The sequence below is a fragment of the Pseudonaja textilis genome, chromosome 10 (assembly GCF_049901715.1).
Source record: "Pseudonaja textilis isolate UNSWEBS1 chromosome 10, rPseTex1.2, whole genome shotgun sequence".
NCBI lineage: Eukaryota > Metazoa > Chordata > Lepidosauria > Squamata > Elapidae > Pseudonaja > Pseudonaja textilis.
This window is the reverse complement of record NC_141999.1, coordinates 25,397,055-25,414,795: the sequence shown is the minus strand read 5'-3', so window position 1 is coordinate 25,414,795 and position 17,741 is coordinate 25,397,055. Positions and strand designations below refer to the sequence as shown.

General features: G+C 55.9%; 1 protein-coding gene across 1 annotated transcript in view; it reads right to left on the bottom strand.

Moving 5' to 3' along the window:
* The window catches only part of LOC113454854 (leucine-rich repeat and fibronectin type III domain-containing protein 1-like), a 32,788-nt gene extending 28,711 nt beyond the window's left edge, over nucleotides 1–4,077 (bottom strand). Inside the window, exon 1 of the mRNA XM_087939339.1 lies at nucleotides 3,959–4,077. The gene's annotated coding sequence lies outside the window, so the exon portion shown is untranslated. The remainder of the gene's footprint in view (nucleotides 1–3,958) is intronic.
* Between the last annotated feature and the right edge of the window lie 13,664 nt (nucleotides 4,078–17,741).

Below are 17,741 nucleotides of genomic sequence, written 5' to 3'. Positions count from 1 at the left end.
ATGGAGAAACATTTCAATCAACGCACGATGTGCAAAGCGGTTCCGTTTGACCCCTTGGCTCTCTAGGTCTCCAACGGGGACGCTGCTCTCTTCTCTCCCCAGAGGAAGCGCCCGTCCAACGGAGCCTTCACTGCCTTGTGCCCAACGTGGGCCTTGCCCCCCTCCCCATTCCTCCCCCAAAGCATCTCCTGCCCAGGCTGACAAGAGGTTGCAGGAGAAAACTCCCTCGGGGCTCTAATCCTGGACACACCTGGCTGCTGCTGCTGCTGCTGCTCCCAGGCGCTCGACAGGGGAGGGAATTGGGGGCTCAAGTGGAAGGGAAGACAGGGCCGCCTGTCCAAACACTGGCAGAGAATTCCCCACGAAACTGTCTGTAGCGGCTCCAGAGGGGCGGGTGGGGGGGTGGGGGGAGGGAATAACCAGGGAGAGGAGAGAATGGACAGAGGAGCCTTCCTGCAGCTACCTGCCTGCCCCAATTCTGCCACAAAACAGCTGCTTCTTGACCAGCAGATGCCGGAAGAGCCGAGCCTCCCCCTCTCTCCCTGCCCCCCTTTAGGTCAGCCTCTCCTGAGCGAGCAGAGCAGATTGAGGACCGAGGCATTTGCTGCAGGAGATCGCTTTTTCGGGCAGGCGGACGACAGCAGCACTCCCTAGCAGGCATAGAAGCCCCTCAGGGCCCTCCTCTCCTCCCCAGGGTTGAGATATTCGCCCCCTGGGCCCATCTGGAGGTTGGAGGAGGAGGAGGCAAAGAGCCCACCAGACCCCTGTGAGGAGGAGCAACATCCCTACGTGGGTCATGGAAGATCCGCAAGAAAATCACCCACTCAGAGAGCACAAAGGACCCCACAGTCCTCTTCCTCCTCCCCACTAACCCCACCCCCTTCTAGCACTGATGATGTTCCCTAGTTGAGTCACAAAACGTCTGCAAGAAAACCACCCTGCTCCGAGAGCACCAAGGACTCCATGGACCATCAGGAGCTGCCTCCTTTTTATCAGAGCCCAACAGGCATCCTGGCCACCGGCTTCTGAGCAAACTGACCGAGGCAACTGTGTTAAATGCAAGTTGTTAAGTCCTCAACTTATCACAACTGTGTCCAAAATGTCCACTGCTAGGTAACAGAAGGTCGTGGTTAACCGACTTTTGCCCTATTTTACAAGCTGTTTTGCCACCTAAGAGAATCACTACAGCTGTGAAATGATTCATACGGTCGTTAAGTGAATCTAGCTTCCCCGTTGGCGTCTTGGAAGCTGGCTGGGAAGGTCTCAACTGAGGATGATAGGACTCAGGGTCAGGGCAACCGCCCTAAGTACATGCCAGTTGCCAAGCTTCCAAATTGTGGCCACACGGCCCTGGGGATGCTGTGAAAAACGGTCGTGAGCCTCTCTTCTCAGGGCCGTTAGGACTCTGAACTGTCAGCACACAAATGGTTGTAAGTTGAGGACTGACTGTATTTCTGTTCCTGGCCTGATGCTGACGGGTGGCTCTCCCCACACCTGGCACAAGGATGGCACCTGCAAGTGGGCACAACAGCCCCTGCCTGGCCTGATCACCCCCACCATGGCATCCCTCCAGCGTGCAACACGAGCTGCTGAGTGTGGGGAAGGAGGAGGGCGAAGGAGAGCGGGCGTGCCTTCCTCTGCCCAGGACGGGGCCCTGGAATCCAGAGGAGACCCGGCCCAGGGGTCAAGGCGGCCCTTGGTCTTACTAGCTGGCCTGGCAGGGTGGCAAGGCAAGCCAAGGCCTTGGTAGTGCCCTGTCTGTGGAACTCTCTGCCACAGGAAATCAGGCTGATGGTCTTTTGCTACCAGAAAGGAAATTCCTTCTTTCCTCCTTTCCCCCTCCCTTCCCTTTCCCTATTTTCCTTCTTCCTTTCCCCCCTTTTTTTCCCCCTTCCTCCTCCCTCCCTCCATTCCCTTCCCCTTTCAGTCCTCCCTTTCTTCCTTTTTCATTCCTTCCCTTTTCCTTCCTCCTCCCTTCCTCCTTTCTTCCCTCTCTTTCCACCTTCCTCCTCCATCCCCTTTCAGTCCTCCCTTCCTTCCTCCCTTCCTTCCCTCCCTCTTCTCCACTGCCCGTTTTCCCTGGAGCCGTTTTAGGAAAAACCCTCATTCCTTGGATGTAATATAGCTGTTTTCTTTTATTACATCCATGTTTGCGAAAGAGGCTACTCTCTTTTTATCTCAGGGGTATGAAAACACTTTCTTTCAAATTATCCTAGGAGCTTTCTAGTGGCTTTCATTGTCACTCACCACCCTGAAGAGCATACCAGCAAAAGGAGAAGAAAACAGAAAGGAAAAGTATTTTATGTTAAATGCACATTGCAATTTGTTTGGGTCTGGACTTATATGCGGGCTATTGTGGGTTGTCAATAGGTGATGGTTTAAAATCCTGGCATAGTGTTACACCTGAGTATAGCTACAATAGGGTTGGGCCTCTCTCCAAATGACTGGGACTTTATTGCTCCCCACAAATCTTCCAGGTGAAAAATTGGTCTGGAGTGGAATTTTTTTTTTTTTAACCTGGTCAAGTTTAAGAGAGCCGTCTGGGGAATTCTGGGAGTTGAAGTCCACCCATCTTAAAGTTGCTGAGGTTGAAACCTCTGGTCTGGAGAGCTACAAATTAGAAGAGCAAACCATAGGTGGCCAGTGGGATTTTACTTGTGAGTAAACAACTCCCAGAGTGTCCCTGTGTGGCAAAAGATTGCAACCAGGTCCATGGGAGATCAGCCACCGTTATTCCTGTGGGAGGGTAAATTTAATCGGAAAGGCTCAACGCTGCATCAGGGGGCTTGGCCAGGTAAACGGACAGGTAATAGCAGCAGCCCCCCCAGGCAGGAACAACCCAGGAGGAATGGGGGTTGAGCCTCAGCTTAGGGGAGGGGGAGGGGGGACACTGCCGCCGGAGGAGGAGCCGGGGTCTGCACAGAACCCCAGCTGTGGTGGGCTCTCCATTTCACGACTGGGAGGGGGGGCTCTGGGCGTCCCTGGCCTTCCCCCCTTTCCTGTCAAAGGGGCTGGGGGAGGCCCCTCCCTTCCCCTCCCCTCCCCTCCCGAGGCAGCACAGCCCACAGGCATAAATCCGGACCCATCCCGGGGTCTCTTCATAGCCTGCCCATGTTGTGGTGCGGCTGAGTGTGTTTCCCCGGCTGCGTGTGTGTGTGTGTGGAGGGGGGGACGGGAAAGCAAACGCGGCGCTGCAGACGTGCCTCCTTGTGTGCTGTGCCCGCCCGGCGTTTGGCAGTGCCAGTGTCAGTAGGGCCCGGGAGGGGGAAAGGGGCTTTCCAGAGGAGGGGTCAGGTCTTGGGGAGAGGAGCGACCCCCCTTCTCCGAAAGCCTGGACAGCCACGGGGGAGGGCAGAGAGAGAGAGAGAACGAGCGAGGGAGCACAGGCGGGGAGGGGGAAGCAGCACCAGCAGATCCCCCCGCTGCAATTCTGCTCGGGAGCCGCAGGGACGCCAGAAGCTGCAGAGGCAGATATTGGGGGCGATTGGACCGGGGGAGGCAACCCTCCTCTGCCCAGCCGTTCCCCCAACGGGGCCCTCCTGGCCCAGGCAATCCGCACCCAACGCCCAGCGGCGAGGACGGGGCGCGGAGTGGGGGGACGTGCAACCTCGGGGGGGCTGCCTCTCGGCTCGCTCGGGGGCGGCGGGGGGAAATCCGCCACCGGCGCCCTGCGAGGCGCTTCAGCCCTGCCGGCAGCATCGGGGTGGGGGCGGCCGAAGGGAGCCGGGGCGCGGGGCGGCGAGTCCCCCGGGCCGGGGGAGAAGCGGGAGGACGGCGCCAGTGCTCGGGCGCCCGGCCAGCCCCGCCGCGCCGCCTTTGCGCATCCCACTCCCGGCGCGGCCAGCCCGTCCCCCGCCGCCCCCCTTCGTTTGGTTGAGCCCCCGCTCCACCCCCGCAGCGCCCCCCGCCCCGGTTCCGCCCGCCCCGCAGCCCCCCCGCCCGCCCGCCGGAGACCCACCTGGGAGCGGCTCCTCTCAGCCGAGGGGCGGCGGCGTCGGCGGCATCCTGCGGGGCCTGCCGAGGGTCCGGGCGGGGCCCTCGCGCGGCGGCTCAGGGCTCCCCTCCGGCCCGGCCCCCGCAGGCTCCATCCGGCGGTGGGCAGACAAAGGCGAGGCCGGCAGCGGCGGCGGCGGCGCCCGCGAAGAGCAGCTCAGCTGGGCTCGCCCATCCCGCGGGCGCAAAGGACCCGCCGCCGCCGCCGCCGCCGCCGCCGGGCGCTCGGTCTCCGGGAAGGGCCGCTGCCCGCTCCGCCTCGCCTCCTCGCAGCCCTGCAGAACCCGGGCTGGGCTGGGCCGGGCCGGGCCGGCGGGAGGAGAGGCGGAGCGCGGCGGAAGCGCCGCCCAGGGGTGGGCTGGAGAGCCAAGGCAGGCGCAGCGGCGGCGGCGAGGGCGCCCGGTTGCAGAAGCGCCGCGCCCGCCTCGCCTCGCCTCGCCTCCGCTCCTGCCTTTTCGGCGGGCGTGGGGGGGTGGTGGGGAGGGGGCTGCGGGCGGAGGGTCCGGCCCCTTTTCTGCAGATGGCGGAGGGGGCGGGGAACCGGCGGGAGGCGGCGATGGGTCGCTCACCCTGGAAAAGCTTCGGCGATGCAGCTGCTGCACTGGGCGGGGAGCGAGCGGGGAGCGGGCCGAGGGAACCGGGGGGGCTCCTCCGGCCCGGGTCCTGGGCGCTATCCTGCAACCAATGGAGAGGGAAGTTGGGGGGTGCCAGGCCTGAAAAGGGAGCGAGGGGAGGCTGGAGACCCTCAGCCTGGCTTCCTTCCCTCGGGCCTTAAGCAGCCCAGCAGCCCCAGCATTTCAGCTGCACCAGGCAGGGGTCTCTTTCCCCAAATTCTCGGGGTTCCTTTGGCAACCTAACTGCTTTGGAGGGCACCTTCCCCAGACAGAGAGCCTCTGAAGCACCAGAGGACGGGGGTCCCTCTGCCTTTGGGTGGGCCAGGAGGATGCTTAGCCCCCCCAGGCCTGGCTCCCCTCCTTCTGGGCCCCAGAGGGCCCTCCAGAGGTGTCCCCCGCCCCGTGCCACAACCACCCACAAAACCGCCCTTTGAAGGATGTTTCCAAGCCGCCCTGACAAAACCCGATTCAAAGAGCGGAGCAGCCCCACTGTGGCGGAGATTTCCCTCGGTGGCCCCATCCGTCTCCCCCAGGCTGGCCAGGCGGAGCTGCCAGGACCAGGCCAGGAGTCGTGCCTGCTTAAAGACTGCCACCCCAAAGGAGCCCAGGAGGGGTTGCAACATGTCTGAGGCAGAATTATTGACAGGGCCAGAAATATGGACGCAGGCTACAAAATGATGTGTCTCAGCTGACAAAGATCAATGCTTCCATTCTGGACGGGCCATAAATCCAAGATGGACCCAGAGGGGCTTCGCTGGTGGAAGTCTCTCTCGCTGACTCGACTGGAGAGGAGGAGGAGGGGGGCGGGGGGACGGACGGACAGGGACTCAAAGCCACTACGAGAGGAATTGCACCCAGGGCGGTAGGGCAGCTGCTCCATCGGAGGAGAGGCCTCCTGCAGGATGCACACCCTCCCCGTCCGATCTTCCCAGGGAGTTGGGGAGGGGGCAGAGGCACCCCCCGGAAAAGAAATCAGGCCTCCTTGGGCCTCTTGGCACCCTGGGCCCAAAGAGGAGAGCCAGGCGGCCCCACCGCTTGGCTTGGGGACCTGACGGGGCACTTTCCACGCTGGAGGAGGTGGATGGATTAATACCTAATCCCACCTCCTCCCCCCCCCGGCCCGCTCCTTCCTTTGCCGTCTTGTGTAAATGATTTCATTCGCTGGGCTTATTTATCACTGAGGATTTTTCATGTTTTTATGTCGTAAGCCACCCCAGGTCATTGGATGAGAGATGGCGGCAAATAAATTTCATAATAAATAAAACTCAAAGGCATAATTGGGATGAATAATGCGATGGGACGGGGAAGCGGTTGCAGGCAATTATGTCGCAGGCTTGGCTGTTAGCGCTCTGGCTTGCATTTGGGGGTGGCCACCTGCCCAGGCCAGGGGTGAAGCTTCCCCTTCAGAGCTCGGACCTTCTCCTGGCCCCTGCTCCACCTGTGACCACCTGGGAAGAGGAGACCCAAACAAGGGCACCGGGCTGTTTCCTGTGGGCCGCCAGGGGCCTCTGTGCTCCGTCCTCGCCGTCTCCCAGAAGAGGCTTCTAACTAGCTGGGTTCTCGGGGTGGAGGGGCAGAGCGGGCAGCTTTATACAGGGCAGCCAATGGCACCCCAACTCTGAGGATTTCCCTCCATGTGTCAATCGTTGCCTAAGCCAGGAAGGATCGCAACTTTTTGCAGTTCTTCGGTTGCGTTTATTCCGAGGGCTCCCTCATTTATTCCCCTCACATCTTAAGACAGGCAGCCGGTCAGTTCCTACTGCTAAGGGGGCCTTTTCCTTAACTGATGCCCAGGGGGGGTCTTCCGAGTCCAGATGATGGCCATGGTGGCACGTTCTAAAAAGCTCTGCCAGCTTTATGGCTGCATCACCCTGACTTTTTTCAAACCGTATTTTAACACGCCGGCTGGGAATTCTGGGCGTTGAAGTCCACCGGTCATAAAGACGCCAAGGTTAGACGCCCCCAGGCTAAGGGAGGTCAGGCTTGCAATCTCCCACAATGCCTTTATTTACTCTATTGATTTTATCTATCAGCTTTTAAAACCCAATTCTTAACTTTAATCCAATTCTTTGCCTTCAGCATTTCAGGATCCCGAGGTCCACTTATCATCGCGTGCAAGACAGTTTCCAGGCAGTTTCACTCCAAAAGCCTGTGAGGTTTATAATCAGAGGGTCACTGTAAACTGGGGTGGTGGGGGTGGGGGTGGTGGTCTCAAGGTAAAGACCCTCCTGAAAGCTGCCTGGGCCGGCCAGGAGAAGGAAACACAAGGGAGGGGCCAGGAAGTGGGCTGCCTATTGCATCTTTGGATGCATCCTCCAGGAGGCATGCGTGCAACATCTGGAGATGGACCGGATGACGGAGCGTTAAAACTCTTTTCGTGGGGATGAAGAATGCCGGCATTAATAGGGGTGTCCACAGGGGGAGTGCCAAAAACCACGAGAGCAGCCACGTTCACGTGGTTGCCCCTTTTTCCACGCGTGTGGGGCGAAGGGAGCAGGAGGGGCAGGATGGGATCAAGGGGTCCCAGTGACTTTTGCACTGCTGGGTTGCAGGGGTGGGAGCTGGAGGCCAGAAGACCTGGAGAGAGAAGCAGGGGAGGGGTCGGGGGTCTCACCCATAAGGCCAGGAAGCCTCTTCCGATTGGAGAGTGGAACCACCATCTGAACAAGCATGGAGAGAGAGAGAGAGAGAGAGAGAGGCCGGCTGACCTTGAGCTGTCCCTGGTCCTGAAGCAACAAGGAGATGATGCTCCGAGATCGCCCTGCCCCCCTCCGAAAATGCCCCCCCCCGGGAGATGGGGCAAAGGCAGGAGGCAAGTGAGCCAGAGGTGTGCCGAGACAGCTGCTCAAAGGAGACACAGGGAGAGTGACATCGCCCAAGCCTTCTGTCCCTTTGCAATGGTGGGCGGTGGGCGTCCGTGTGTGTGAGGGCCCCGGTGCTCCAGAAGAGAGGCCCTTCGTAGCGTTATAGGGCTGGGAGGGGGCCTTGGAGGTCTTCTAGTCCAACCCCCTTGCTCAAGGCAGGAGACCCCCTGCCATTCTGGTCAAAGGGCTGCCCAATCTTTTCTCGAACCTCTCAAGAGATGCAGCAGTCGCAACACAGACAAGCCATTCAGCTGGTTAATTGTTCTCGCTGTCAGGAAATTCTTCCTTGGCTGCAGGTTGCTTCTATCTTTGATATGCTTCTTGTCCTGCCTTCAGGTGTTCTGGGCCCCTGCTCTGGAGAATAGGCTGACCCCCCCCATCCCGCTTTCTTTGTGGCAGCCCTCAAATATTGGAAGACTGCCATCATGTCACCCCCACTGGTCCTTCTCTTTGTCAAACTAGACACACTCCGTTCATGCAACGGTTCTTTCGTACGTATTTTAGCCTCCAGTGTCCCTAATCATCCTTATTGTTCTTCTCTGCAAACATTCCAGGCTCTCCACATCCCTTTTGTCTTGGGGTGACCAGAATTGGATGCAGCATTCCAAATGCGGCCTCGCCAGCACGGTGTAAAGTGGTCCTCTCCCTCCTCGCTGCCTTTTGAAGGAGACGACTTCAGCACTGAGCACCTCCTGAGCTCCTGTGGAAATCTGATCTAAGCGGGAAGACACCGGTGAGGAGAAGGAAGCAGCTGTGCTGAATGCAAGAACAGGAGAAGGCCGGCATCAAGGCAGCCTTGTTCTCTCCCTGCCTGCCCCCCCCTGTCCCCCCCCCCCTCCGTGTCCCTGGGTCCTCTTTGGCAGAAAGGACAACCTCCTCTCAAAGTGCTGCTGAACGTGACGGGTCACAGATCTCCAGTTAGACTCACGGAAGGGAGCCTCCGGGGGCAAGCACAGCCTACCTCGGAGTGACAGGGGCTGGGCCAATGAAGCCAAGATGTGGGGCCGGCAGAAGGTCCTCATCTCAGTCACAGTCAGCAGCCCTTCTGCCTCTCCAATCTCCCTCCCAGCCTCTCCCGAAAGCCGCCCGCTTCTGGCGATGGACTCCCGAGAATGAACTGTTCCGCAAACATTTTGTCCTGAAATCTGGTAAATCTGCTCAGCGGCCTGGATTAATGGGCCACCAATATATATCTCACGGCTGCACTTCCACGGTGGGCGCGGGCTCTCTCTCTCTCTCTCTCTCTCTCTCTCTCTCTCTCTCTCTCTCTCTCCCTCCCTCCCTCCCTCCTCCTCCCTCCTCTCTCTCTCTCTCTCTCTCCCTCCCTCTCCCTCTCTCTCTCTCTCTCTCTCTCTCTCTCTCTCTCTCTCTCTCCTTCTGCCTGTGAGCTTCTTGGGGCTCCAGTTCTCCTACCGCAAGTCTCGCTGGGCCTTTGGGCCTGACTTTCAAGGGCTGAGCAGGGCGGGTGTGTGAGTCTTACACAGTCCCCAATAGATGTTATGTTTGTTGGGGTGGTGGGCACGCTCCCCTGGGCTGGAGGGGCTCGAGCAGAGGCCGGGCATCTGTTCGCAGGGGACGGTTGAAGATTTCACAGCCAGCCCTTCGATTCTACGGTGGTTTTTGACCGTTTTGAAACGTTTTTTATCTTTGAGGAGTGGAAGCTGCTGAGATGGAGGTACGATGGAGGGGCTTAGACCTTTTTACAAATAAAATGATCAGATCCGGATAAAAGCCAGAGCACCTTCCGCCCTGTTGCTCCTTTCCCCAGCTGTTGGCACGTTGAGGGCAGCGTCTTCTCAGCCTGGTTCTGGTCTTGCAGGCCGGCCAGGCATTGGGGCATCTGGCATCCGGCACACCTGGAAAGCTCGGAGCGGAATCCCCCCCCCCCCGTCCCATCTGGCCTCTATTTGTGCAGCATGACGAGTCCAGCCCAGGCCAAGGGAGGAGAGGGTGGAAGAGTGAGCGGGCCTGGGAGGAGGAAGCAGCTGCCTGCTGGACCTCCTTCGGATGGCATCTTAGGTGCCCCAGTGGAAGAAGGGCGGAATAAAGAGATCGTCAGTAAGGTTGGGACGGGGGAGAAATTCCCTCCTGCTTTTCCATAGCAAGAACTCACGTGATAGTTATTCTATTTCTAAACGTTCCATTTAATTATTAGATTTATAAACCTCTCGGCTCACCGTCGAGTGACTCCTGCCTGAGGAGGGGCTGGACTAGAAGACCTCCAAGGTCCCTTCCAGCTCCGTTATTCTGTTACTAAGGGATCTTTTCAGTGGGCAAAGCAGGCCGTTGGGCCTGATCCAGCTCCGTCCTGAGCCCAGAAAGCTGCCTGTTTCCCGCAGGCCCCCTCCCCACCCTTTCTCTCTGCCCCTCCCCTCCCCCCATTCTTCCTGGTACGATGGTGCATGTCTCCCTGCCTTCATGGACGTCCGCAATGCTTGGCAAGGCTCTCTTGCACCAGCACGGCTGCTGCGGAGACTGCAGGCCTCTAAACCTGCCCGCTGGGCCCCCCCGGGGTGTCTGTGGAGCTGCCCACTGGCTGGGTTGCCAGCCCCACATGCAACGCCCCCACCCCACCCCACCCCCGGTTCCTCAGTCTGCTGCTTCTGCCGAAAAAAGGGCGCACGCAGCTCCGGCAGAGGCTCATTAAATACGGAGGATTTATGAATGATGCAACAGCGCTTGCAACACGGGCCAGTCGGAAGCACTGTTCCCCCCCCCCTCGCCCAGCCATTAGTGTCTGATTTGTGAGGCTGTGCGGCTGGCACTTCGGTTTTAAAAGCTGCTCCGGCAGCCCCTCAGGTACCCATGAAAATCGGTTTTACGGCTCAAGTGCCGGAGCTCAGCCCCACAACTCCATCGCGGGCAGTTTGTCAAGACGAGGCTGGGTGACCGTTTGTCCGGAATGAGAAGAGGGCAACAAGAGGGGCGGGGGGGGGGGGTCCAACCTTGGCAACTCCCCGAATTCCTCAGCCAGCAGAGTTACAGGGTCTCCGGCCATTGGTGCTCTCTGAGTTCCTTTGCTTTCTCGCAGACGTTTCATGACCCCAACCTCATCACAGCTGCCTTGGTTTCATTCGGATTCCGCCATCTTGACTTTTCTGACCCCCACCCCCACCCCCCTCCCCGGTGCATAGCCCCGTGTGGCCGAGGGCCCGTATTTCTGGCTCCTCCACAAACAGCTCGCCAGCTGTTTCAGCTCCATAAAACATCTTACATCTTATCCATAATATTGATTTTGCAGTAACATCGATTTAAATAGATTTCTGGTGGGGCTAGGTGGGTTAAAGCTGTCTTGAGATGATTGATGGGAACATGGCTACCTTGTTCTGTAGCCCTGCAGCTGTATATCACCCCTGGGCAGGAAGGAGACCCCCATCTCTGACCCACTCTTTTCCCCAGGGGTTGAAGGAGGCCCCAGAATCTGCAAGTGAGGTGCCCAGAGATGGGAGGTGGAAATTACCCCATACACCAGGGATGCTGGAGCCCTTGCAGCCCAAAATATGAACAGAATAACAAGAGTTGGAAGGGACCTTGGAGGTCTTCTAGTCTAACCCCCTGCTCAAGAAGGAGACCCTATACAGACAAACAGCTGTCCAGTTTCAAGCCTTCCACGGATGGAGGACTCTCAGTTTCTGGTGGCCAGCTCTTCCACTGGTTAATTGTCCTCACTCAGGAGATTTCTCCTTATTTCTGGGTTGGGGGCCATGGACTAATGAAATATCACCCCCCCCCACTGGCCTCTTACAGACCCCCAACAACGCAGGGGAGGGATAGCCCTGAAGCTTTGCCAGTTGGGGGTGGGCTTGAGCCTCAGAGGCCCATGATAGGGCCCAGCTTGGCCAAATCGGGGGGAAGTGAGGGTACCCCAACTGGAGGAAGGCAGATCCCTGCACTTGATCCCTCCGTCTCATCTGGTAGTTCCCAACCTTGGCAAGTTTGAGGTGGGTGGACTTCAACTCCCAGAATTCCTCAGCCTTCGTGCAACTTTAAGAGGTGCGGACTTCAACCCTCAGAATTCTGGGAGTTAAAATCCACCCCTCTTAAAGTTTAATCAGTTGGCCGTCCCGAAAGGAAATTAAAAAGAAGCGACCCCTGATTTGCCTCCAACTTTTCAAACAGTTACCGTCAAACCACCCTTCTTGATCCAGCACAGTAGACAAGCAATGCTTGTATTCCTAAACCAGGTTCCCACCGCCCAGGAAGCCCTCATCCTGGCTTGCTCCCTATCTTAACCCAAGAGCTGGTTCACCCATGATACCCAGACAATCCTCAGGTGGGTTCCCACGTCCCACTGAGCGGTAAGCAAGCGCCTCGTAGCCCAGCCGGGTGTGTGGTGCGAATCCGGCTGTTCCGTCCCATTCATTCTAACTTGCTTAAGTCTGCAAACTCCCTACGACGACACCTTGTTACTCTCCCCATTAGCCCAACAATTCCCAAGGTTTCCACTGTGCTAATAGGACCCGCTCCCCGCTTTGTCCTCCCCCTGAGACCCAGGCAGGGATTTGATTCCTCTGCTCTTTGACGCCGTCCCTACAATTTCTTTGATCAATCAAGTATCGATCGGCAGAAGGTTGCGCAATTAACTCCCCCAGATAAATGGCAGTTTTTCCCTGGGAGATGAAAAACTCACCGATTTATGGACCGTCTTCAGGAATGAAAACCAGGGGAAAAAGTGAAACAGGCTCTTCTATTATTATTTCTGTTTCCCGCAACTCGCTATCCAGCACAGGCCGCCCTCCACTTACGATCCCAATTGAGCATTTATGCTGCTGGGAAATCTCTTCAGTGAGTTTTGCCCCGTTTTACGACTTCTCTTGCCAGAGTTGTTCAGTGAAGCAGTTGGTAAGTCACTCACTCGGTTGTTAAGTGAAACTTGGGCTCCCCCTTGGCTTGGCTTTTCAGAAACTCGCAAAAGGGGATCACGGGACCCCGGACCCTTCAGCCGTCATAAATATCAGTCAGTTGCCAAGTGTCTGAATATTCACAGGTGCCCCTGGGAATGCTACAACGGTCATAGGTGTGAAAAATGGCTCCTAAGTCACTTTTTCAATGCCAGTCACTAAGTGAACTGTTGTAAGTTGAAGATTGCCTGTACTAGCACAGACTAGAAACCCTGACACCCCCGAAGGGCATTAATTCCGAGACCAGACGTCGCAAATCAAACTTGCGGAAGGTGTGGCGTAGGACTTACGTGATGGAAGCGGGGGAGGGGGGAATTACAGTTACTGGGGTGAGGGAAATATGTTAGCAAGAAAAGGGGGTTGTTGTTTTTTAAAGAAAAAAATTGCAACAACAAAGAAAAACTCCAGCAACAGCTATGCGGGGTGGAGGGAAAAAGAGAGACCCCGGTAGCTTCTATTCTTGACATGTTGGAAGAAACGTTTCTCATGAGAAACCGTATTTTCCAAACTTGAAAGAAAGGGAAAAGAAAAAAAAACATTTTATACTATGTATGGTCCCTGCCTATTTACAGTATGAAGACCTAGCAACCGGTAATAATTATTAATCAGATTTGCTATTAACTTAAAATATTAGCTCATAAAGAAACAGTTTGCAGGCACACACGCCTTGTGCTTAATAAATATCCGACGAGTGAAAATATTTTATTAAAAAATAGCAAATTGAAAGGTAACCAAACCCTCCCACGCATAAACAGATACTCAGATTGGTCCTTTCTGCCAAACAACTTAAAAAGAAAAAAGGCGAAATGTGTTTTCCAATCAGCCTGAAGGGCCATCGGAAATCTCCTTTTTATCCAGGAAGCCTGATAAGGCCGCTCGCCTGGGCTGCCTGGGTAACGTGTGAACCTGAGATTTTAGGCCACGATTCTTGGCTTAAAGTCCACATCCAGTCCATTGTAGCTTATTCAGGAAACAGTGGAGAAGCAAACCATGGTTTAAAAGCACGCGTAAAACATTTGCAGGTGCATGGAGGTGTGGCGTAGGATTTACATGACAATTTGCAAATAAACCTGCCCTGGGTGTTAGGGTATTGTGTGAATGCAGGGTGAAGGAGAGAAAAACAGCAACTGACCCAGCCTCTTAGATTGTAAAGTTCTGGAGCAGGAAATTGGTTTCTTTGTGACCCACAACTCTCTCAGAAGTCTCTTGATAATTAGCAGTGCGCCAAGAATCCCGCCGGTCAGTTTGGGGAAAGGACTTGAACCTCCAAACTTAGATCTGGGCAGGCAGTTCTGGATGCCAATCCCTGTGTGTCCGGTTGACAAAACCTCCTTTCGCCTGTCCTGCAAAGGAAAGAGCCGAGTGGGTGGTGGAGGGTGGGAAGTGGACCTCAAGGAGGACCAGCTCTGGTTCCGGGTCTCTTATGCACAGAGAAAGCGCAAGCACCTTTTCCGGTTGGCTGCCTGCTTCCCTGAGCAATTGTGGGTTTGATTTATTTATTAAATTTATACGCCACTCATCTCACTCAGCCAAAGCCAACTCGGAGCTGCCGCTTTCCTGGACCTTTTTCAGCCACAGGCGAAGGTGGGGTGCAGGGGCTCTTCTGCCGAAGCCCAGGATGTGGGGCTTTTCCCTCTTGAGGTGGGGAAGAGAGACCCCCGAGTCCCTGGAGGTAAAAGCAGGAGGAAGGAAAGGCTCAGGGCCCGACCCACGTACCCCGACATCCCCCCACCCCGGGCCTCGACTCCTGCCTGGTGCTGCAGGAAAGTCTTCTTGGCTGCAATCGAGGCTCTTATCTCACCTTATCCAAGCCTTAAAGTCCCCACGATTATCTCCCTCCCTCCCTCCCTCCCTCCCGAATAGAAGTGGGGGGTCTGGGAAGATACACCGCTGTGCCTGGCTGGAAATCTGACAATATTGGTCCTGACAGGCGGCAATCCCAGCTATCCAGACTGGTCACTCTGTGGACCGATTTGATTTGCAATCTATTTCACCAGCAATTGCCCACATTTCAGCTGGGTCCCCTTTGGGCTGCTCCCCAGCCCCCCTGCGGCCACCTTCCTCAGCCCTCTGGGTTGCCCATCAGTGGGTAGATCTGGCGGAGGGTGAGGGTGCCGCGAGCTTCTTTGTAATCCCAGGAAAGCCCTGTTTGAAGCTGCCCACTGACCAGAATGCCCCAGCCCTGATGATGTTACCTAGTTGGGTCATGAAAGGTCTGCAAGACAACTGCCAAGCTCAGAGAGCACCAAGGAGCCCGCCATGTCCTCCTCCTCCTCCTCCTCCTCCTCCTCCTCCTCCTCCTCCTCCTCCCTTTGAGCACTGATGAGGTTCCCTAGTTGGGCAATGGAACATCTGGAAGAAAACCTCCCAGCTGAGAACGAGCACAGAGAGCCTCTCCTTTCCACCCGGAGCTGCAAATAGCCTCCTTTAGGAGGACCTTTTTATCCTGGAGGTAGCCAAAGGGTCCACCCCCTAGGCCCCTTCCCCAAAGCCCAGAGAAGGTTGCAGGGGAGCGAATGATCCATGGAGGGGCTTCCAAGGAACAGCAGAGCCTGCAAAAGGGTCTCTTTATGAGCCTGCAGCTTCCCTGACAGGGGAGCCAATTAGCAGCGAATGGCAGCCTCTGGGCTGTAATTAGCAATCAAGGTCATCTCTCTCTCTCTCTCTCCCAGGTTTTATTTCCCCATTGTCTACTGGGGTGTGTGTGCAAGAGAGAGAGAGAGAGAGAGAGAGAGAGAGCAGAACAGCCTGGGCAGCTGTTGTCAAATGGCTTCCCTTAGAAGAGGAAGACCCCCCCAATCCAGCCGCTGCCTCTTGCCCTCTTTTGCCTCTTTGGTTTCTCCCCCCATCCAAAAAACCCCCAGGTTACACCCAGTTCTAGACTTTCCCATCCTTGCTCCACCTGTCAGGCTGCAGCCTGCTTTGCAAGGCTGTTCCGGGACCCGCAGGGGGGTTAATGAGGTAGCCTTGGGCAGAGCACCGGATGGAAGGAGGCAGGACAGCGCCACCTGCCGGAGGGCTGGAGAATTGGCGGGTTCATCCTTCTTGTGGGAATGCGGGGTGGGAGAGGGTTGCGATCTGCAGTCAGGATGAAGGGCGGGGAGGCTCCAACTTAGGTAGATACAAATGAGTGGAAGGCCCCTCCCCTTTTCCACCATGATGCTTTCTAGATGTCCAGGACCGTGAAGAGGAAAGCGCAATCCAGGTGGAGTGGCAGGTTGGGGAAGACGTCAGAACCACGTCCCCAATTGATGCAAAGCTGAAGATACAGGTACAGATAATCAGAGTTGAAAGGGACCTTGTAGGTCACCTAGTCCAACCCCCAGCCCAAGCGGGAGACCCTACAACAAGATAAAAATAAAGGGAACACTTAAACAACACAATGTAACTCCAAGGCAGTCACACTTTTGTGAAATCAAACTGTCCACAGGTAGCAAAGCTCAATTATGGACGAAAGCTTAATACAATTTAAATCCCGCCTGAACGGGGGTTTAGACTAGAAGACCTCCAAGGTGCCCGAGAGCTCCAGGGAGGCCCCACCGTGGGTCATCCCGCATGGACTGGGTGGTCTGCACCGGCCATTTAACCCCCCCCTCTTCCCGCCGATTCTCCTAGGCAGGTCTTGCCAGATGTCCAACAGATACGAATCCTTGGCAGGCGTTGCGTGCCTAACATCCAGCTGTATTAGGTATCAATATTTATCTTGGCTAGTTAGGCCTATTTGAGAGCTGACATGAATTTCTGGAGGGCAAAAATCAGGTTGTTTACCAAAGGAAAAAAAAGAAGAGAGCCCACGTTGGGTCTCCCAACGTCTCAAAAAATATTGGAGAGTTGGCGTGTAATTCTAGTTAGCTAATAATTTCATCTGACAGTTTTGCCCACTTAGGAGGTTTCATATTTGACACCAAATCAAAATAATCCAGAGATAAACAGACGGAGAGGCAATGATCAATCAGGCCTTTTTACTTCAATTGACCGCAGAAGATGATTGCACGGGTGCAAATTTCCCTTGTCTTTCACGCTCGCTCGCTCGCTCACACACACACACACACAACTCTTCCTGGGGGCTTAAACCCCTTGAAAACGCTTTCCTGCTCCCTCCGTGACGCCGGTTTTCTTACTATGACGCAGACCGAAAGTACTTTGGGCTCCTCTGGGTTCGGTTTTAAAAAGAAACCAGGCTGAGCAAATCTTCTCTAGACTGAGTTGGGGAACCATTTGCAGGTACTCCTTGACTTATGACCACAACTGAGCCGGACATTTCTGTTACTTAGCGAGACAGTTGATATGTGGGTTTGGTCCCATTTTAGTGAGCTTTCTTGCCACTGTCGTTAAGTGAATCACTGCAAGTAACATGGCCGCTCAGTGCATCTGGGCTTCCCCATTGGCATTGCTGGTCTGAAGGTCGCAAAGGGGGATCACGTAACCCTGAGATGCTGCGACCGTCGTAATTATGAATCCATGATCAAGCATCCCAGTTTTGACCAGGCGGATGCTGCCGCAGTCGTAAGTGTGAATAACAGTCATTAGTCACTTTTTCCAGTTCCATTGCAATTCCGGTTACTAAATGAGTGGTTTTAAGTCAAGGACCCCCTGCAATTAATGCCAAAGGGCAGCCGTCAGAACGGAATTGCCTCCCCTTGGCATTTCGGAAGCTCCTGGTTGGGAACAGCTTGTCCAGAGTTATTCCACTCAGCCTGTTTCTCTCTCTCTTTCTCTTTCTCTCTCTCTCTCTCTCTCTCTCTCTCTCTCTCTCTCTCTCTCTCTCTCTCTCTCTCTCTCTCTCTCTCTCTCTCTCTCTCTCTTTCTCTCTCTCTCTCTCTCTCTCTCTCTCTTTCTCTCTCTCTCTCTCTCTCTCTCTCTCTTTCTCTCTCTCTCTCTCTTTCTCTCTCTCTCTCTCTCTGTCTCTCTCTGAGCTTTCGAGGCGCTCTATCCTAGGGCCGCTTGCCTCCCCTGTGGAATTCCACTCATGAAAACACACGCACCCCTTTCTCTCTCCCCCGCCCCCCTCCCCGCAGGCCCCTCCTTCTGGGCTCTTTGCTTTTCGGCTGGCAGAAAGGAGAGGTGGGGGCATGGGGGGTGGGGGGGAGAACAACCCTCTCTCCTCTGGCCATGGAAAGCGTCCAAGTGGCATTTTTGGTTTTTATTTTTTGCAAAGAAAAGGGCCGGAGGATCAAATCACCGGAGCGCCTTCCTCAGCGGGAGCAGCTGAGTTGGCACAAGGCTTTGTGGAAGGCTCGGCCGTTAAAAAAAGGGCAGTCGAAAAGGAGAGGTTAAAGGTTCATCAGATCTGGAGGGGGGAGGAGAGAGAAAGCGTTCCCTTCCCGCTTGCCCTGCAACTCCACCGGTCCTCAGGGAAGCGAGCAGAA